Source organism: Triturus cristatus, chromosome 9 (assembly GCF_964204655.1).
Source record: "Triturus cristatus chromosome 9, aTriCri1.1, whole genome shotgun sequence".
NCBI lineage: Eukaryota > Metazoa > Chordata > Amphibia > Caudata > Salamandridae > Triturus > Triturus cristatus.
The window spans coordinates 350,765,342-350,788,315 of record NC_140592.1 but is presented as its reverse complement, the minus strand read 5'-3'; the positions used below and the strand labels follow the sequence as shown (position 1 = coordinate 350,788,315).

Here is a 22,974-nt window from a genome sequence, read left to right as displayed (position 1 = left end):
GAATCACATCATCTCACCGTTCTGGACCAAAATCATCAATGCTTCCCTCTTGTCAGGCAGTGTGATGCATAGATTTGCTTTACAAGTCATATGGGGGAAACAACCGTTACAACGCATGCATTACAACACATGCTTTTACCCCGCATGCCATTTCAACGAAAATGGCTTGCTGTAGGGGGTATAAGGTGTTGGATTTAACTCCCAACACCTTCCCTACTTTTGCACAGACTGGAGTTGGAATAGTAAATTATACTATTCCAAACTCCAGCACGCCCCGACAGCGAGTCGGGGTAAATATTGTGTTGTAACGGCATGCAACCGTAATACCGCCATATGGATATAATTACACTGTTCCCAAATATTTGCTCCCTACCAGATCTTTGGGGTCGGGGGTTACTTGTGGGATGCGGGTTCCGATAATGGTGCCAGACTTGTTAGGGGTTGTCTGCCTGCCACTGAGGAATCTGATATCTTGCCCACATGCCTGTGCTGTCCATTGATGTCCTGGGTGAGTATTTGGGATAACATTCAGACCGAGGCAACTTTATGTTGCAGTGTATCACAGAAAGTTTGGGATGTTCTAATTTCACCAGATGTGGTAGGACGATGTGAATTAATATTGAAATCTGGGTCACCCAGGTTAAGTGTCACTGATGGTCTTTTTGTTTCTGCTCAGTCTGTCTTATAGACAAGACTGGAGGCTCTTTTCCTCTTCCTCCCGCAACACCACTGTAGTCATTTGATGCATGCTGGCGTTTTGCTCTGCATTGCATTTTGTAATGGTATGCAATGTGTGTGTAGTGCAGTTTGAGTAGCATTTATGAGAGGCGAAGTTGTGATTTGCAAGTGGTTTTAAGGGGTAATGATTAAGGGGCTAATTGTGACTGTACCTAGTATATGTTGATAATATGAAACCATCTTGTCTATGAAAAAATACTGTTGTTAAATAAATATATAGGAGGGGTAATTGCACATATAATGTTATGGTATGCACTCTTTCCTCAAATTCCTACAATTGATGTAGTGGATTCGATAAAACACAAATTTTTTCAAAAAATATAATCATTTCTCGTGAGGACCGGGGCTACGCATTCTTTGTTATGTTTGTATGTATCATATGCATATAAGTGGGTTGAGAAGGTGATTATCACTTGCTTGTGGGTAAATGTGACTTTTAGGGTTAATTCTCTGTATTTGTTAGCTCAGACAATTTTTCACTTGAGCTATTTTCGAATGTGATATTACCATATGCATAAATGATGCATATAATGATATTACTTCCCATACTGAAATCCTGATTACAAAATGATTTCAAAACTTCGCAGCAGAATATGCAGTTTTCCTGTACTTTGTCCTTAATGTACTTTTCAGGAATACCACACCTTTATAAATGAGTGGGCTGTCAAGTAGAAAGATTCAGTAGCTGAACTTAAAAATGTGGTACAATAACCAAGCTACATTTCTCAAATCATCATGAAGTTGAAAGGTTAGGCAGGTGAGAGAAATAAAGTCTAGGTTTAAGATTTTTTGGATGTGCTCAGACATATTGTTAGAAATGGGGTCTCCAGTTGGTGCCCTGTCCAAGTAGGTCCCACACTCTAGTCAGGGTAAGTGTAGTACCCACCAGAGTTTACCTGCGCTTACTCTCTGGTAGCTTGACACAGACCAGTCAGGCTGAACTAAAGAGGCAACGTGTACAACACACACACACACACACAAACGCACGCACGCACATGCACACACACACACACACACACACACACAATGAAAACAGCACAAAGGTCCCCCACACCAGTTTAGAAAAATAGGCAATATTTCTCTGAGTAAAAAAAGACCAAAACGACAAACATCCAACATACACAAGTCAAGATATGAATTTTCAAAGATTAAACAAAAAGCAATGCTTAGAAGTCTATAGCTCAAACGGGGGATATCTAGTTGCTCTTGACCGGGACAAATCCAAAAGATCAGTCTGGCTGCGTTGAAGCGCTGGCCCGGTACAGGAACTATACAGAGCCCATCACAGTACCTTGAATGTGTCAGAAATCAAAGATGATGCATCACGCAGTGGATGTGAGCCTTTCGCATATGCAGGTGAGGCATCGGTTCCTTAAGGCTGTGCAAGGTCTTTTCGCACTTTAATATCTGAAAGTATTATCCATACTACTCCCGACTGCTGGTCTCTATCCCTAGCGCCTTGACGCCCTTGGGCAAAGTTCGCGCTCTACAAGACAATCATTCATTCATTCAAGATCGTTGAAACCTTGTGTCTCTGGGACGCTACGCTGCTAAGAGAAGATGATGCGTCCCTTGGTTCCTGAAGGTGGTGCGGTGGTGATGATGCATCGATGTTGAGAGCGTGGAGCATCGACTCTTCGGCATTGAAGTCGAACTACTGAAGAAAAGGCTTTGTGCCGATCGGAATTCACGCAGTGCCGGGTATGCGTCGGAGTCAAGATGGTGCACCGTCAGTGGTGCGTTGTTGAGACTCAAGCTGCGGCGGTTCTTTGGAGGTGCTGCAGCAAAGTCAGAGCTACGTTGAAGTCGAGGTCATTGTGTCTCACACTCAGCGAGTGGTGTCCACGGTTTGATGCAGGCAGCAGCGATGCGTCGGTTTTGCAAGGAATGCGCCAGTTCCGAACTGACACTTTGGAGTTGATGCGTCGTTTTCTTGGTTGCAGCACCAAATCCACCTCCAAGGGCCCAGGACTGGGTTTGGCACCACTTGGCAGCTCAGGACTCACAGCAGAGTAGCCCAGGTGCTGGTAGCAAGATTCAGGTGAAGTCTTTGATGTCTCTGAGACTTCAGGAACAGAAGGCAAGCTAGGTCAAGCCATTGGAGAACCGTAGAAAGCAGTATGTTGAGAGCAAAGTCCAGTCCTCTCACTCCCAGGCAAAAAGCAGCAGGCCAACACAGGAAAGCAAGCATCAAAGGGGCAGTCCCTTATAGCAGCATAACAGCTCCATGTCCTCAGTCCAGAAATGTCATGAGTATATGGCGTCAGAGGTCCATTACTTATACCCATTTTAGCCTTTGAAGTAGGGAGACTTCAAATAAAGGTCTTTGTACTGCACAAGACCCTGCCTTTCCTGACCCTGGATCCAAACACACTACAGTGGGGTATGCAACTCTTTGTGTGGGGACGGGCACAGCGTTATTCAGGTGCAAGTGTCAATTCCTCCCACCACTCTAGCTCAGGAAGACCCATCAGTGTGGTGATGAGCCATCAGGATGTGTTGTTCCCACCTCAGCTCCACATACACACACCCACCCACCCACCCACCCACCAAGGTGTGTGACTGTCTAGAGTGGATTCACAAAGCCCAGCTGTCACCCTGAACCAGACGTGTATTCCAGAAACAGGCAGAGGCACAGAACGGTTAAGAAAGAAAAGGCTAATTTCCTAAAAGTAGCATTTTCAGGACTGCAGTTTAAAAACCAACTTCACTAAAAGATGTGTTTTTAAATTGTGAGTGCAGAGATACCAAATTCCAATTTTCTATCAGCTCCCAATTAGAAGATACACTTGTAAAGTTTTGCAAGGCAGCTCCAATGCTAACCAATGGGAGAGACAGGCCTTGATGTAGTGAAAAACAAATGTAGTAGGTTTTCATTACCAAAACATGTAAAACTCACAAGTACAAGTCCTATCTTTTAAATAAACTGCCCCCTGCCTATGGTGCTACCTTGGGCCTAACTTAGGGGTGCTTTACGTGTAATAAAAATTAAAGTTTGGGCCTGGGAAGTAGGTGAACTTGCCAGGTCGACATGACAGTTTAAAACTGCACGCACAGGCTCTGCAGTGGCAGACCTGAGACATGTGTGAAGGGTTACGCGTATGAGTGGCACAATCAGTGCTGCATACCCAATAGTAGCATTTGATTTACAGGCCCTGGGCACGCACAGTGCACTGTACTTGGGATTTATTTGGAAATCAAATATGCCAATCATGTGGAAACCAATCATAACATGTTTTTCGCTTCAGCTCTGATTAGCAGTGGCAAAGTGTCCAGAGTCCTAAAGCCAACCAAAGGAATGTAGAAAAAAAGGCAGAAGAAGGCAAGATTTTGGAGTTAACCCTGAAAAAAGAGCCAAGTCCAATACATATATACACGTCACTGCACACTTAACACCCAAAATATCGTGCAGGGTGTTAATGCACTGACGCAAACAGCTATTCTCATTTTAAAATATTTACATTTATTTTTCATCAGTTTTTTGTTATCAACAGATAGCTGAAGGCTTCACAAGTAACTGTCGAGTGGATATTGTATCCTTAAATAGTAATTGATCTGATAGTTTTACCCTTTAACAGTAACTGTTCCCAAGGAAGCATACATGCTGGGGAGTAGCTGCAGCGTCTGGGCTGACTGTTTTCTATTTTGTGTCAGAATTTACATTTGGCTGAAAGCTATTTGGGCCTATTTTTCGAAGATCTAAACAACTTCTTAAATAAGAATAATTACAATAAAGTATTTGTTTTCTACTGCACATGTTTGTCTTACTACATCCAGCTAGTTTTGAAAGTCAGCAGCTGCAGGGGCTACAGATCCGCCCACCTATGTTCAGTTTAGATGGTGTTGAATGATATCTGCAGGTGCAAAATGGCAGACCGTGAAACAAGATTTATGAACATTTACGCCTACAGGCATAAATAATTCCCATGGTAAATCCACCGATATGAGAGTTTTTTCGCTGTAGCAGGTTAATAGTTACGGGTAGGAACATGAGTGTTACCAAGGGAGGGGCTTGGAGCTGACCAGTGGGACGGAAGTACAAAGTTTTACAACTGCTATTCCACTAACCGCACTCCTCTTGATCGGTCTTTATGTTTTAAGAGGTTTCAGCATAAAACACCTGACTGTAATACCTTTTTGCCAACAAGTGTCAAAAACCTTGATATGAGCAAAAGTATCCGGTTACGAGTTGCACACAATTAGACGATGTAGCCTAATGGCTAGAGCAGTCGACCTCTAAGCTAGGGAACAGGGTTCGGTCTCGGCAGGGAACACCCAGGAATATCCTGTGATTCTGGACAAATCACTTAGGGAGATATTTACAATAAAATGTCAGAGTGTGGTATGCCAAAATTGGTTACGCCATGCATCAACATTTTTTAAATGCAGCGATGCACCGTATTTACAAAAATATGGCATGCCCCTGCGTTTCCCCTAGTGCTGGTGCTTAAAAAGCTGCATAGCGCCAGCTCAGGCACCCTTGCGCCCTGTTGCAAGGGTGCCTGTGCTGCAGGAGCAATTGTTTATGTGCAGGAATAGACACCTTCCTGCACATAAACAATCTTTAGTGGCGGTTTGCTGTTTCTATGTGGCAGCACACATAGAAAGAATTAAAAAATACGAGGCAAAATTAATAATTTCTCCTCGTATCACAATCCTTTTTTTAAAAGTTTGAGTTTATTAAAGAATAACAAGATAAAGAACAGCAATGAAATTAATACAACAAGTCCTATTTAACAAAATAAATTTTAGGGAAAGCAAGAATATATGAGGAATATAACTATCAGGCTGTATACAAAAGAGAATATACACATCGTATCACCATCCTAACACCAGGTTTTACCTGGCCTTAGTTTTTGGCACTGCCTTATCCTTGTAAATATGGGGCAGCGTCAAAAACCAATCAATCAATCAATCATGGAATTTATATCGCGCACTACTCACCCGGAAGGGTCTCAAGGCGCTTGGGGGAGGGGGTCTGCTACTGCTCGAACAGCCAGGTCTTGAGCTGTTTCCTGAAGGCGAGGTGGTCCTGGGTCAGCCGCAGGTGGACGGGCAGGGAGTTCCATGTCTTAGCCGCCAGGTAGGAGAAGGATCTTCCTCCGGCGGTGGCTCTCTGGATGCGAGGGACGACGGCGAGGGCGAGGTTCGCGGATCGTAGCTGTCGGGTGGGCGTGTAGAAGGTCAGGCGGTCGTTGAGGTACCTTGGGCCCAGGTCGTGGAGGGATTTGTGTGCGTGGGTGAGGAGTCTGAACGTGATCCTCTTGTTGACAGGGAGCCAGTGCAGGTCTCTCAGGTGGCTCGAGATGTGGCTGCGTCGGGGGGCGTCCAGGATGAGACGGGCGGAGGCGTTCTGGATACGCGGAAGTCTTTTCTGAAGCTTGGCTGTTGTACCGGCGTAGAGGGTGTTTCCGTAGTCTAGTCTGCTGGTGACGAGGGCCTGGGTGACAGTCTTCCTGGTCTCGGTCGGGATCCATCTGAAGATCTTGCGGAGCATGCGGAGGTTGTGGAAGCAAGATGAGGAGACGGCGTTGACTTGTCTGGTCATCGATAGGGAGGAGTCCAGGATGACGCCCAAGTTGCGTGCGTGGTCCGTTGGCTTGGGTGCGGTGCCCAGGGCCGGGGGCCACCAGGAGTCGTCCCATGCGGAGGGCGACGGTCCCAGGATGAGGACTTCTGTCTTGTCCGTGTTCAACTTCAGGCGGCTGATGTTCATCCATTCGGCGACATCTTTCATCCCTTCGTGTAGGTCGGCTTTCGCGGTGTCGGGGTCTCTGGTGAGGGAGAGAATCAGCTGGGTGTCATCGGCGTAGGAAATGATGTTGAGGTTGTGTTGGCGTGCGATGGCAGCGAGGGGTTTCATGTAGATGTTGAAGAGAGTAGGGCTGAGCGACGATCCTTGCGGGACGCCGCAGATGACTTCGGTGGCCTCAGAGCGGAACGAAGGGAGGCATACTCTCTGTGTTCTGCCGGAGAGGTATGAGATGATCCATTCCAGAGCATTCCCCTGGATGCCGGTGTCGTTAAGGCGTTGGACTAGGGTGCGGTGGCAGACAGTGTCAAATGCTGCGGAGAGGTCAAGGAGGATGAGTGCCGCTGTTTCACCTTTGTCGAGCAGGGCTCGGATGTCGTCGGTGGCTGCGATGAGGGCGGTCTCGGTGCTGTGGTTGGCTCTGAATCCGGATTGCGATGGGTCGAGGGATCCGTTCGTCTCGAGGAAGGCAGCCAGCTGCTTGTTGACGACCTTCTCGATGACTTTGGCAGGGAATGGAAGGAGCGAGATTGGGCGGAAGTTCTTGAGGTCGGTCGGGTCCGCTGTTGGTTTCTTCAGTAGTGCGCTGAGTTCGGCGTGCTTCCAGCTCTCCGGGAAGGTGGCTGTGTCGAAGGAGGCGTTGATGATGTCTCGGAGGTGGGGTGCGATGGTAGAGGCGGCCTTGTTGAAGACATGGTGGGGGCATGGGTCGGTCGGAGATCCGGAGTGGATGGTGTTCATCATGCGTGTCGTGTCTTCGGGGGTCACTTTGGTCCATGTCTGGAGGATAGCGGCGGGGTGCGTAGGTTCGGTCGATGGGTGCGGGGGAGGAGCGCCGAAACTGTTGTGGATGTCGGCGATCTTGCGGTGGAAGTACGAGGCGAGGGAGTCGCAGAGGTCCTGCGAGGGAGTGATGTCGTTGTTGCCGGTGCTGGGGTTGGAGAACTCCTTGACGATGTTGAAGAGCTCCTTGCTGTCATGGGCGTTCTTGTCCAGTCGTTCCTTCAAAGATTTCTTCTTGGTGGTGCGGATGAGCTGGTGATGTCTGCGGGTGGCGAGTTTGAGGGCGGTCATGTTGTCGGTGGTCTTGTCGAGGAGCCAGGCCTTCTCGAGGGTGCGGCAGGCCTTCTTGGAGTCCTTGAGTTCATCGGTGAACCAGGGGGCTTTCTTGCTTCTGGGCCTGGTGAGTGGGTTCTTCAGTGGGGCGAGGTCGTTGGCACAGGAGGTCAGCCATTGCGTGAGGTCGAGGGCTGCTGTGTTAGGGGCCGTTGTCCTGACCGGTGGGTTCTGGTTGAGGGAGGTGGTGAGCTGGTCGACGGTGATCTTGCTCCAGTTTCTGTGGGGAACCTGCTTCGGGTGGTGGTGGACCGTGTTCTTCTTGAAGCTGAAGTGGACGCAGCTGTGGTCAGTCCAGTGGAGTCCGGTGCAGTGGCTGAAGGTGACGTGGTTGCTGGATGAGAAGAGGCGGTCGAGCGTGTGGCCGGCGTAGTGGGTGGGGGTGTTGACCAGTTGCTGGAGTCCGAGGTTGGCGAGGTTGTCCAGCAGGGTGGTCGTGTTGCGGTCGTTGTTGTTCTCCAGGTGGAAGTTGAGGTCCCCGAGGAGGATGTAGTCGGTGGAGGGGAGGGCGTGAGGGCTGATGAAGTCTGTGATGTCTTCGCAGAACTGTGCGCGTGGTCCCGGGGGTCTGTAGATGAGGGTGCCTCTGAGGGTAGTCTTGGGGTCGGTGTGGATCTGGAAGTGCAGGTATTCGGCGGTGTTGAATGCGTCGGTGGAGTCAGTCGAGATGCGAATGGTGCTTTTGTGAGCGATGGCGATGCCCCCTCCGGTCTGGTTGTTGCGATCCCTCCTGATGATCTTGTAGCCGTCCGGGATGGCTATGGCGATGTCGGGGGCTGAGGAGTCGTTCATCCAGGTTTCCGTGAGGAAGGCGACGTCTGGAGATGCGGTGTCGAGGAGGTTCCAGAGTTCCACGGCGTGTCTGTGGACGGAGCGGGTGTTGATCAGGATGCACTTGAGGTGGTTGCTGTTGTCGGTCTTGGTGGGCGTGGTGCTTGTTTGGAGGCAGGAGAAGTTGCAGGCTCGGCAGACGAAGGGTCCATGGGTGCGTCGTGGGGACGCTCGGTAGCATCCGGGGGCTCGGGCGGTTTTGAGTGCGATGAGCGTTGCGAAGTCGTAGGTCCTGCGGGGGGGCTGGCGGGGGCCAGGGGGTCTGGCGCTGGGCGCGGTCCAGGCGCGGATGGGCGCAGACGGGCTTACCTTTGGCGCACCTTCGGCGCACATAAGGCGCGGTCGCGGAGGGGGTGACATAAATGAGGAGCCGGGAAGGAGGGTCAGCGGGAGGCGGGAGCGGGGTGGCCAATGGGAAGGGAGGGGGGGCGGGCCGAAGGTGGAGGCGGGAGTGGGAGGAGGCGCCTGGGGCAGCGGCGGCGGGAAAAACGTCGGGAAGCGGCGGAGCAGGCAGGAAGTCACCCGGTGCCCAGCGGAGGTCAGCAGGTAGGAGGAGTGAAGGCGGCGGCGTGAGGAGCGGTCAGGAGGCAGCAGGCGTTACCTGGGAGGCGGGAGGCGGTATCCGGAGGCAGGCAGCGGCGTCAGGTAAGTGCCGGGAAGAAGATGCGGAGATCAGGCGTCAGGCAGCGGAGGCAGGTAAGTGGCAGAGCAGTGGCGGGGAGCGTCCGTTCTGTGAGGCACGCCCACTGCAATACCCATTGCACGCCCCTTTTCACACTAAGTGAAGTGTGAAAAGGGGCCTTATTTACACAGCGGCATTAAGCTAGTGGCTTAACACCGCTTCGTAAAGGAGGAGCAGGGGTTATCACCGCTTGAACGCCACTAAAAGTGCAAGCTGATGGCGATAACCCCTTGTAAATATGCCCCTTAATCTCGCAGTGTCTAATAAAATGAATGTGTCCGTCTGTAACGCAACTGGTGCTCATGTAAAGCGGTCTGATACCTTCGGGTCGAGTTGGCGTAATATAACACGCCAAAAAATATAACAAATAAATGTAAAGTCATGCAAAGCTCCAGGTTTGTTAGTCGAAATGTGCAGTTCAATTAACCTTTTGTCCTTACTACACTAAGGCTAAGGTAGCGTTACATTCTGATATATGTGTTAACTCCTGTTACCACACATCAAGGAATTATGCGTCTTGCAATAAATATCACAACCCACAGATACATTTCAGCAGGTTGGACTTCAGGGTAAACATTGCCATGTAAATAATGCACAAAACAGACCGAAAATCCGAAGCACTCAAATTTTACTTTATTGATACTGCTTAACAGAGGGAACTTTGCCAAAAACAAGTGTAGCACATTGCCTTTTGAATTACGAAAGGGACAGTGCCTGCAAACCGAAATATCTTCAACAAAATCTGAGCCTTTTGAATAAAGTCAAGGGGATGACGCATGTTACCTGATATAGAAATTGATGAGCATCTCTGACTGAAAATAGAAAGAAAGGGAACAAGAAGGAACACTGTTCTTGAATTATTTTTCATGTATGTTGGACATTAATCAGTCAGTAAACCTAAAAACCTTGTATAACCATTGAGAATGAAATGAAAATCAAGAATATGCCTCCTTTTCACGCATGCCGTCACCCCGCATGCAACTACAACGTGGTTGTTACAACGACTGCGTTGTAACAACGCATACCCTTACCCCGCAAGTCGGAACAACGACTTGCGGAGGGGGTGCTGGATGTTGGATAGTATAATTTACTATTCCAACTCCAATCTGTGCGGACAGTAGAGAAGGTGTTGGATTTTAAATTGAACACCTTCTCCCACCTCTGCAAGTCTTTATTTTGACTTACAGGGTAATGGTATGCGTTGCTACAATGCAGTCATTGTAACAACCAAGTTGTAATTGCATGCGGGGTGACAGCTTCGTTGTGAGGGCTGTTTACCGAAAATCATGTCTAAAGAGTGTTAGAAAACCAAAAGATTTGTATTGCATTTTTTAATAAACCGCAAATGTCTCACAAAGGTGTCAGGTTACTGTTTTTATATTTACTTTACTTCATGTAACTGATGGATACAAAATTACTGTAGATATGTTGAAGTGTTCAGAAGAACTGAAATAGCTTAAATGTGTAAATATTGTTACACAAACAGAATAAATAGATAGAACGCTTATTAGAAATTGTCATATGTAAGAATTTCTCTAAAAGTATGAATTGAATCAATAATGTGTAGAAATTACTCATTAAAGACAATATATGCAGTATCTAATACTGGAATTAAATAAAGTGCATCATTTATGACCTCCAGGGGATACTGACTGCAGTCAAAAATTAACGTAGCCCAACCCCCAGGGTTTACGGAGAGGCTATAACCTTCCCTCCGCAAGTCGTTCTTTTGACTTGCAGGGTAATGGTATGCGTTGTTACAACGCAGTCGTTGTAACAACCGCGTTGTAATTGCATGCGGGATGACAGCTTTGTTGTGAGGGCTGTTTAACAAAAATCAACAATGTCGTAAATTTTTGAGTATGTTCTTGCCTTCTCAGTGCAGCACAAAATGTGCTGCTGCAAACTTCCAACTCCCTTAGAGCCGTCGGTTGTCCATATTTTAGGGAAGCACGCATAAGTATGGAAATCTACGACTGGCGTATAGTTCAATACGAACTCCTGGGGATTTTGTTTTAGGGAATATGAATACCATAAAAGTGGTCAATCTACTGAAATCATTGGGGGGGAAACTAAGATTTCCACCATTGAATGTTTGTGGATAACCCCATAGAATTTTGGGAGAGATACTTTAGTTGATTTCAATATTTAATTACATCAGATACTTTAAATGTTGAAAAATACCCTATTGTGGAGAAGCTGAGATGATACAAATTATGGTTTCCTACCAACGTACCTTTCTGTTCACAACTCACTCCATAGGAATTTTAACCTTAATGCCCTGTTTCCAACCTTGGTGGCACCAGGGATGTTACTGCCCCAGTCCTGAGCCAACTACCATTCTCTGATAGTGACTATTTCCCATTGCTGCTGTACCTCAATGTCCCTTTAACTTCACTTCCATGCTGCGTCCATACTTTGGTACAGCTCCTAACCGTGGTTTCCCACTATTACCATCGTTACAAGCAAGATTGGATTGGAACCAGAAATAGCCATCAGCACCACTAAAAACACGTGAATCACATTCATGAAACATTGCCTAGTTAGTATCAGGTGCCTCAATTTTGGACAAATATTTACAATTTAATTTTTTAAAATGTATTTCTTTTGTTTTCATTTTGTTAAACCGCTTGACTAGCAAAACCTGAGAGTTATTCAGTGGCGGCTCTTCTGCTATGACTGTGGAGCGTGCCCTCCCCGCCAGCAGCCCCAAAAATAAAACGATAATGAACCTGTGTTTATTATCATTTTATTTTTCTCCGTAGCGTCTCCTAGGGGGCGAGGCCATGGAGATTATAGCCAGAGGGGTTGTTGTAGGTGCACTGGATTTCAGTGTGCATGAGGGTTTGGCCGGCCGTCTCAGCCCAGCCAAACCCTAATGCGCACTGAAGCTCTCTCCAACCCACCTGCATTGCTGGCTTGAAAAGACCAGCTGGCACAGGCTCCCATTCTCCCTGGGAGCACAAATCATCAGTGCTCAGGCCATTCCTGATGCTGCTTTCATGCAGCATCAGGATTGGCTCAGGGAATTCTGGGAGCCTGTGCTTGCAGTGCACAGAGACGGAGCCTCAGAGCATTTAGTAGGTAAGTTATATTTTTTGTTTTTTTGTTGTTGTTCGTCGTACCCCCCCCCCTCCCTCCGCCCACCACTTTGCCAAGAAACTGGCCACTACTGAAGTTATGAGCTGTATACTCTTATCCCTGCAACCTGTGAAGTTGCTTCAGCCCATGCTGCCCTCCCCACCCACTCCTGCCATCTCCCAGTGGGACTACGCATGAAGCAGAGACCTCACTGTTATGAGGAGAGAGGCCTGTCCGCGACAAGACCAGTTCAGACAAACTCCATGCTGTGCCTACCCAGGAGGGCTCATTTTTGTTCTGTACACAACAATGAGCCTCCACAACTTTTACGGATGCCATAAGTACCATAAATTGTCGAAATTGTGCTGCTCCACCTCCCTCCCGGTCCACATCTGGCTTCGGCCCTCGTCCTTTCGAACATGGGTTGAAAATGGTTGCATGGCCAATCGGACTCTGGCTATAAACATGAACGTCAATTCACAAAAATGTTAGGGGTAGCAGTAGTGACATCACATGCCATTTAACATTTTCTTTCACTCACACACATGCTTACACACACACACACATTAACACACACTTTCTCACATAAGCATGCTCTCATCTGCAAGAACACACACAACATACATTTAAAAGCATGTTTTACTTACCTCCACAGCCAAGGAGGGTCATATTCCAGCTAATTGTACTCTTATTTTTATTACACTAATAGTGAATAATGTAATATTCACTATTAGTGTAATACAAATATTGACTGAAAACAGAGACAATGGTGCCCCAACTGGTGTCCATAAGGACGAGCTGCCTCAGTGTTCCTGGCACTGATTTTGCCACCTCTAAGGCAAGGGGCCAAAAAGGCAGTGTCAGGGGTTGCAAGTGGATAGGTAGCTGCGATCCCTAAACGAAGTCTGTAGGGAAGTACAAACGCAGGTATGTTGATAAAAGGTATTTTATTGCATGTCAACAAGACAGTAGAAAACAATCCTTCTTCATGTCAAATTTCTTCCAACTGTCCCCAGAACCCCGGCACCACAAGGTTCCTTCTATTCTCCTGACTCACAGAAGTTCCAGACGTCCAGAGAATAGAAGGAGAACCCAACACATCTTTCTCATTAACAATGAGAAAAACCAAACTTGAAAATAAAGAACAAATAAATACTAAGAGCAAAGACAAAAATTTACATAGCAAAAAGATCATAAAAGTCATTGCAAAATATAATCATGAAACTTGGAAGGCAAGTTGTTGGTCCTGGAAGACGGGGAACGGAAAGTAGAATTGTGTCATTACTAATATCAGCATGAATAGATTTATTTGGTTGAACACACAAACCTGTTTTAGACACAGCAATCTTCCCCTTCTTCCACCACCTACCATCATCCAATTTGACAGCGCCTTTGTTAACTTTTACCACCTTCTTCAGAACAGAAAATGTGAATTCTCTTTTAGGCAAAATCCTAGAACACGTCACTCTCACCATGTCCCCCACACAAACAGTCAATTGCTTGCGGACAGGTTTGGACATATATATTTTGTGCCTCAACACGCTTTCTGCAAACATATTCAATCTGATCTTTAGGCAAAATGAACTCTTTGTCATCCATCCATCTTCTCAAAAGTTTAAAGGTAGGTATACGACCTCTTAATAAGACACATGGAGACACGCTAGTATAAGAATTGGCAGTGATGGAGACAAGCTAGTATCAGAATTGGCAGTGACAGCCCATAGAAGTTTTTCAATTTCTACCTTGCAATTCAGACCACTAGCTTTTCCTAACTGCATATTCTGTTTAATGACTCTGTTAAAACGTTCCACAGGGCCATTGCTTCTAGGATGATAAAGATAAGTTTTAGCATGCTTAATACCAACAGAACGTAGAAAATGTTCACATTGAATTGAAACAAATTGGGGGCCGTTACCAGTAAGGAGTTCCTCAGGAACACCCTCTTTAGCAAAAAGTGATTTGAGAAACTTAATGACAGAGGTGGAATTAGCAGTTCTAACCCACTTGATTTCTGGCCAACCACTATGGAAATTCATGAGAACAATGCCATACTCAGGTAAGTTGGCAGACAAATACAAAGGGCCAATAATGTCAATAGCAACCTTAAACCAGGGTTTGTCAGGAACCTCAATGGCTTCAACAAGAGAAGGGCAGGTTACTTGCGATTTGTCACTGATGGCACATGCCATGCAATCCCTAACAAAATGCACCACCAAGGCCGGCCATCAAAACTTTTCTCTTACCCTTCTTTTCATGGTACGCATGCCTATGTGGCCTTCATGAGCTAACGTAAGAACCTTGTTCCCCATGGCTTCAGGAACAACTAATAGTGATCTGTACACCAGACCGTTCACCGTGAATAACTCATCGAAAACATGCTTGTATTTGTAGGCACAAATGTGTTCATCAATGTTGTGAGACCATTCTTGACTTAAAATTTTCAAAATGTCCTTAAATTCCTGATCACATTCAGAAGCTTCTCTCCACTCTCTCTCTGAAATGACATCCTCAGATTGACCTATAACACAACACACCAATTCAAAATCATCATGAACATCCTTGGATTCAACAATCTTGTTGCTGACTGAAGGTAAGCGAGATAAACAATCTGCAAGAAGATTTCTTTTGTCTGGTACATACTCAATGCTAAAGTTGTGTTCCATAAGTCTGAATTGCCATCTCTCAATTCTAGAGGTAGCTTTCCCTTCCCCTTTAGTGGTGATCAGGACAATAAGTGGTTTATGGTCAACACGTACCACAAAGTTTGAACCATACAGGTAATGCTTGAAATGAGTGATGCCCCACCAACATGCAAGAGCTTCACGCTCAATCAAGGAGTAAGAAGGTTCAGCTCCATGCAAACTACTCGAGGCAAATGCAATTACCTCATCTCTAGTTTGGAAAAGGGCCGCACCTAAACCTTTTTGGATGGCATCAGTCATGATTATGGTTTTATCACAAGGATCAAACGCTTTAAGGGGAATAGCATGAGCTACTTCATGTTTGATTAAATTAAATTCCTTAGTGCATGCATCATTCCAAGAAAAAAGGACGTTCTTTTTGAGAAGAGATCTAGGGCCATATGTAGGTAGCCTAGAAATACCGATTCCTAAATACCGAATTTTATCGAATCGGTATTTAGAAATCGGTATTTCCTATGTACCTAAATTTTCGGTAACTATTACCGATTCGGTAAAATTCGGTAAATGATGACTGATTCTACAATACCGACCGGAGTTTTCGAACCGGTATTTACCGAATCGGTAAATACGATTAGGTATTTACCGATTCGGTAAATACCGATTCAGAATTTACCGATTCGGTAATTCAAATGTACAGCACTTGAGGAATCAGCCAATCCTGTGCAAACCCCACCCCACCCAACCGGGAAGTGGCCACACGCAGGCAGGTGCACACAATCAGCAGACTCTGGAGTGGCTGGGAGTGCAGAGGAGAGCAACAGAGCCAGTGCCTGAACTTGCACAAGAAATCTGACACAATGGCTAGCCAGGACACAGAGAGAGATGGAGGGGAAAGGAAGAGGAAACTCAAATTCAGTCCAAAGGAACTGCAGGTACTTGTGAAGGAGGTGGTGAAGCAGCACCATAAGCTTTTCGGAAAGCAGTCCCTGCAAGTAGCTGAATCAGAAAAAAGAAGGATCTGGCTTGGAATCCAGGTGCAGGTAAATGCCATAGGAGTGACCCCCTGGGACATTGATGTGCTGAAGAAGCGGTGGTACGACATCCGTATCATCACAAAGAGGAAGATGGCTGATCTGAAGAAACAGGCCAGCTGGACAGGAGGAGGAAGGAACAGGGCACCTGCCCTGACTGAACTTGAGGAGCTCGTGGAGTCCACGATTGAGCCCGAAAGTATTGTTGGGATTGGGGATGCAGACAGCTCTGCCAGAGCTGCTACCAAACAAGGTAAGACGCATGCACAGCATTGTGCCCCCCCCCTTCCCCTTTCCCAAATCCCCAATTGGGCAATGAGAATCCCACTCCAGTACAGGTGTTTGTGCATACCAGCAATGCATTATGGGAGATGTAGTCTGTGAAACCCCAATCATGACAAGAATTGCACAGAACAACAAGGCATGTGACACACATTAGCGATAAGCAGGCCGAGGACAATGAGATAGTGTTGCAGAAATGTATTATGATGTTAGCAATGCAGGGCTGCAGGTACACTGAGCTGATGTTGAGTTTCTGTCCACAGGCGATACTTCGAGCAGGACTGCTCAGGAGAAGGGAGAGAGGGCACCCCGGAAGGACAGCACAGAGAAGGCCACCACGAGTGCTGGGCAGACAATAGCACCACAGCCAGCCTCACCACCACAGCCAGCCACGCCACCACAGCCAGCCTCGCCACCACATCCAGCCTCGCCACTCCTGCTGGCCTCACCCGCATCAACACCACCTGCATTGGTCAGGTCTAGGAGGCCTGCTGTTGCCAGATTGCATGTGTCAGAGTCCTGATCAGGAGACTCGAGGGGGGAGGAAACATCCACTGTGCCACTGGATGGTAGCAATGCCGGTTTGCCCGGCTACGCATCTCTGGCTGGCAGATACCTTGTCTGGGCTGGCATTCACGATCCATGCGCCTCTGGTGTGACTCCATATAAGTTTCCCTCGTGGTGCTTCTTTATTATTCTACAATCCCCTCTGTTTCATGGCTCGCATTACTTCAGCTCATATGACGGGATCGCACACGGGCGATATTGTTTTACGTGTGCTGACACTACATGTCGGGCCAGTTGCCCTCCATGTTTTACTTTATTTTCCATCTAACATTTTGTCTCTCATTAGGACACCAGAATCTTGGTGTCCCGGTGGCGCCACGGCCACGGACAGGAGCAGGGATACACACCACAATAGGTGAGTGCCCTGTAACTCCTCAATGAAGAAACTTGTTGTTACTTTGTAATTACTTCCTCATAGGGAACACAACACTTCCAGTCTTCTGTTTTAATGTTGCTTGTTTTTATATTCACTTTTTGAGGAGAATATCGACTAACTGTATAGGAAAGTTTGACACTTGGTGACAATGGACGCATTCTTGTGTCATTCGGTCGAGGGAGTAATCACTACTGTGTGAGATCTACCTGTACAGTACTAATTTTTAAATCACTGCCTATGCTTGGGTTGCCTTCCTAAAAACCTTTTTTTTTTCATAGGTCCCCTTAGACATATGGCGAGATCGTTTTCCATATAACGTGTGGCAGGTAACAATTGTACTCACCACGTTGTGTAGATAATTGACAGTTCAGTAGGTCCTGAAGAATTGCCACGGATCATTAGGACCACCGGGCAAGAAACATGTTGACCACCACAGAAGAGCATAGCCAAGCTGAATCATAATATCAGCCAGCTGCCACTCTTTTTTCGTTTTAATCAAGTGGAGAGCCACTCCTAATAAAATCCGATTTTTGGACTCTCCAACTTGTTCTAACCACACACATGCATTCACATCTACACCACTAGGTCCCTCTCACACACACTGCACCATACGGCCAGGAACTAAAGATCTCCGCTAAAGAGCCCCTTTTAAGGGTGCCCGTCGGGCATTGCAGCGCCGGCCCGACGAGGAGCAGGTCCATATGATGAAGCATGACACCTAGCTTGCTGGGTGTGTGAGGACCCTAGTTCCGAATAGAGGAATTCCTCTTTCTAACGGTCTCTTCTCCACACTTTCACTCCACCTTTTCTCTGAGGAACTGCATACTCTTTCTTTTGTTATGCCATGCATCAACATTTTTTAAATGCAGCGATGCACCGTATTTACAAAAATATGGCATGCCCCTGCGTTTCCCCTAGTGCTGGTGCTTAAAAAGCTGCATAGCGCCAGCTCAGGCACCCTTGCGCCCTGTTGCAAGGGTGCCTGTGCTGCAGGAGCAATTGTTTATGTGCAGGAATAGACACCTTCCTGCACATAAACAATCTTTAGTGGTGGTTTGCTGTTTCTATGTGGCAGCACACATAGAAAGAGTTAAAAAAATACGAGGCAAAATTAATAATTTCTCCTCGTATCACAATCCTTTTTTTTAAAGTTTGAGTTCATTAAAGAATAACAAGAAAAAGAACAGCAATGAAATTAATACAAGTCCTATTCAACAAAATAAATTGTAGGGAAAGCAAGAATATATGAGGAATATAACTATCAGACTGTATACAAAAGAGAATATACACATCGTATCACCATCCTAACACCAGGTTTTACCTGGCCTTAGTTTTTGACACTGCCTTATTTTTGTAAATATGGGGCAGCGTCAAAAAGCAATGGGTGCTGCGGCAGAACGCCCACTGCAATTCCCATTGCACACCCCTTTTCACACTAAGTTGAAGTGTGAAAAGGGTCCTTATTTACATAGCGGCATTAAGCCAGTGGCTTAACACCGCTTTGTAAAGAAGGAGCAGGGGGTATCACCGGTTGAACGCCACTAAAAGTGCAAGCTGATGGCGATAACCCCTTCTAAATATGCCCCTTAATCTCGCAGTGTCTAATAAAATGAATGTGTCCGTCTGTAACGCAACTGGTGCTCATGTAAAGCGGTCTGATACCTTCGGGTCGAGTTGCCGTAATATAACACGCCAAAAAATATAACAAATAAATGTAAAGTCATGCAAAGCTCCAAGTTTGTTAGTCGAAATGTGCAGTTCAATTAACCTTTTGTCCTTACTACACTAAGGCTAAGGTAGCGTTACATTCTGATATATGTGTTAACTCCTGTTACCACACATCAAGGAATTATGCGTCTTGCAATAAATATCACAACCCACAGATACATTTCAGCAGGTTGGACTTCAGGGTAAAAATTGCCATGTAAATAATGCACAAAACAGACCGAAAATCCGAAGCACTCAAATTTTACTTTATTGATACTGCTTAACAGAGGGAACTTTGCCAAAAACAAGTGTAGCACATTGCCTTTTGAATTACGAAAGGGACAGTGCCTGCAAACCGAAATATCTTCAACAAAATCTGAGCCTTTTGAATAAAGTCAAGGGGATGACGCATGTTACCTGATATAGAAATTGATGAGCATCTCTGACTGAAAATAGAAAGAAAGGGAACAAGAAGGAACACTGTTCTTGAATTATTTTTCATGTATGTTGGACATTAATGAGTCAGTAAACCTAAAAACCTTGTATAACCATTGAGAATGAAATGAAAATCAAGAATATGCCTCCTTTTCACGCATGCCGTCACCCCGCATGCAACTACAACGTGGTTGTTATAACGACTGCGTTGTAACAACGCATACCCTTACCCCGCAAGTCGGAACAACGACTTGCGGAGGGGGTGCTGGATGTTGGATAGTATAATTTACTATTCCAACTCCAATCTGTGCGGACAGTAGAGAAGGTGTTGGATTTTAAATTGAACACCTTCTCCCACCTCTGCAAGTCTTTATTTTGACTTACAGGGTAATGGTATGCGTTGCTACAACGCAGTCATTGTAACAACCAAGTTGTAATTGCATGCGGGGTGACAGCTTCGTTGTGAGGGCTGTTTACCGAAAATCATGTCTAAAGAGTGTTAGAAAACCAAAAGATTTGTATTGCATTTTTTAATAAACCGCAAATGTCTCACAAAGGTGTCAGGTTACTGTTTTTATATTTACTTTACTTCATGTAACTGATGGATACAAAATTACTGTAGATATGTTGAAGTGTTCAGAAGAACTGAAATAGCTTAAATGTGTAAATATTGTTACACAAACAGAATAAATAGATAGAACGCTTATTAGAAATTGTCATATGTAAGAATTTCTCTAAAAGTATGAATCGAATCAATAATGTGTAGAAATTACTGATTAAAGACAATATATGCAGTATCTAATAATGGAATTAAATAAAGTGCATCATTTATGACCTCCAGGGGATACTGACTGCAGTCAAAAATTAACGTAGCCCAACCCCCAGGGCTTACGGAGAGGCTATAACCTTCCCTCCGCAAGTCGTTCTTTTGACTTGCAGGGTAATGGTATGCGTTGTTACAACGCAGTCGTTGTAACAACCGCGTTGTAATTGCATGCGGGATGACAGCTTTGTTGTGAGGGCTGTTTAACAAAAATCAACAATGTCGTAAATTTTTGAGTATGTTCTTGCCTTCTCAGTGCAGCAAAAAATGTGCTGCTGCAAACTTCCAACTCCCTTAGAGCCGTCGGTTGTCCATATTTTAGGGAAGCACGCATAAGTATGGAAATCTACGACTGGCGTATAGTTCAATACGAACTCCTGGGGATTTTGTTTTAGGGAATATGAATACCATAAAAGTGGTCAATCTACTGAAATCATTGGGGGGGGGACTAAGATTTCCACCATTGAATGTTTGTGGATAACCCCATAGAATTTTGGGAGAGATACTTTAGTTGATTTCAATATTTAATTACATCAGATACTTTAAATGTTGAAAAATACCCTATTGTGGAGAAGCTGAGATGATACAAATTATGGTTTCCTACCAACGTACCTTTCTGTTCACAACTCACTCCATAGGAATTTTAACCTTAATGCCCTGTTTCCAACCTTGGTGGCACCAGGGATGTTACTGCCCCAGTCCTGAGCCAACTACCATTCTCTGATAGTGACTATTTCCCATTGCTGCTGTACCTCAATGTCCCTTTAACTTCACTTCCATGCTGCGTCCATACTTTGGTACAGCTCCTAACCGTGGTTTCCCACTATTACCATCGTTACAAGCAAGATTGGATTGGAACCAGAAATAGCCATCAGCACCACTAAAAACATGTGAATCACATTCATGAAACATTGCCTAGTTAGTATCAGGTGCCTCAATTTTGGATAAATATTTACAATTTAATTTTTTTAAATGTATTTCTTTTGTTTTCATTTTGTTAAACCGCTTGACTAGCAAAACCTGAGAGTTATTCAGTGGCGGCTCTTCTGCTATGACTGTGGAGCGTGCCCTCCCCGCCAGCAGCCCAAAAAATAAAACGATAATGAACCTGTGTTTATTATCATTTTATTTTTCTCCGTAGCGTCTCCTAGGGGGCGAGGCCATGGAGATTATAGCCAGAGGGGTTGTTGTAGGTGCACTGGATTTCAGTGTGCATGAGGGTTTGGCCGGCCGTCTCAGCCCAGCCAAACCCTAATGCGCACTGAAGCTCTCTCCAACCCACCTGCATTGCTGGCTTGAAAAGACCAGCTGGCACAGGCTCCCATTCTCCCTGGGAGCACAAATCATCAGTGCTCAGGCCATTCCTGATGCTGCTTTCATGCAGCATCAGGATTGGCTCAGGGAATTCTGGGAGCCTGTGCTTGCAGTGCACAGAGACGGAGCCTCAGAGCATTTAGTAGGTAAGTTATATTTTTTGTTTTTTTGTTGTTGTTCGTCGTACTCCCCCCCCCCCTCCCTCCGCCCACCACTTTGCCAAGAAACTGGCCACTACTGAAGTTATGAGCTGTATACTCTTATCCCTGCAACCTGTGAAGTTGCTTCAGCCCATGCTGCCCTCCCCACCCACTCCTGCCATCTCCCAGTGGGACTACGCATGAAGCAGAGACCTCACTGTTATGAGGAGAGAGGCCTGTCCGCGACAAGACCAGTTCAGACAAACTCCATGCTGTGCCTACCCAGGAGGGCTCATTTTTGTTCTGTACACAACAATGAGCCTCCACAACTTTTACGGATGCCATAAGTACCATAAATTGTCGAAATTGTGCTGCTCCACCTCCCTCCCGGTCCACATCTGGCTTCGGCCCTCGTCCTTTCGAACATGGGTTGAAAATGGTTGCATGGCCAATCGGACTCTGGCTATAAACATGAACGTCAATTCACAAAAATGTTAGGGGTAGCAGGAGTGACATCACATGCCATTTAACATTTTCTTTCACTCACACACATGCTTACACAGACACACATTAACACACACTTTCTCACATAAGCATGCTCTCATCTGCAAGAACACACACAACATACATTTAAAAGCATTTTTTACTTACCTCCACAGCCAAGGAGGGTCATATTCCAGCTAATTGTACTCTTATTTTTATTACACTAATAGTGAATAATGTAATATTCACTATTAGTGTAATACAAATATTGACTGAAAACAGAGACAACGGTGCCCCAACTGGTGTCCATAAGGACGAGCTGCCTCAGTGCTCCTGGCACTGATTTTGCCACCTCTAAGGCAAGGGGCCAAAAAGGCAGTGTCAGGGGTTGCAAGTGGATAGGTAGCTGCGATCCCTAAACGAAGTCTGTAGGGAAGTACAAACGCAGGTATGTTGATAAAAGGTATTTTATTGCATGTCAACAAGACAGTAGAAAACAATCCTTCTTCATGTCAAATTTCTTCCAACTGTCCCCAGAACCCCGGCACCACAAGGTTCCTTCTATTCTCCTGACTCACAGAAGTTCCAGACGTCCAGAGAATAGAAGGAGAACCCAACACATCTTTCTCATTAACAATGAGAAAAACCAAACTTGAAAATAAAGAACAAATAAATACTAAGAGCAAAGACAAAAATTTACATAGCAAAAAGATCATAAAAGTCATTGCAAAATATAATCATGAAACTTGGAAGGCAAGTTGTTGGTCCTGGAAGACGGGGAACGGAAAGTAGAATTGTGTCATTACTAATATCAGCATGAATAGATTTATTTGGTTGAACACACAAACCTGTTTTAGACACAGCAATCTTCCCCTTCTTCCACCACCTACCATCATTCAATTTGACAGCGCCTTTGTTAACTTTTACCACCTTCTTCAGAACAGAAAATTTGAATTCTCTTTTAGGCAAAATCC

At 45.7% G+C, this 22,974-nt stretch overlaps 1 long non-coding RNA gene across 1 annotated transcript in view; it reads left to right on the top strand.

Moving 5' to 3' along the window:
* The window catches only part of LOC146797912 (uncharacterized), a 133,788-nt gene extending 115,873 nt beyond the window's left edge, over positions 1 to 17,915 (top strand). Inside the window, exon 3 of the long non-coding RNA XR_014969076.1 lies at positions 16,419 to 17,915. This is a non-coding gene — a long non-coding RNA (uncharacterized LOC146797912). The remainder of the gene's footprint in view (positions 1 to 16,418) is intronic.
* Positions 17,916 to 22,974: the final 5,059 nt, after the last annotated feature.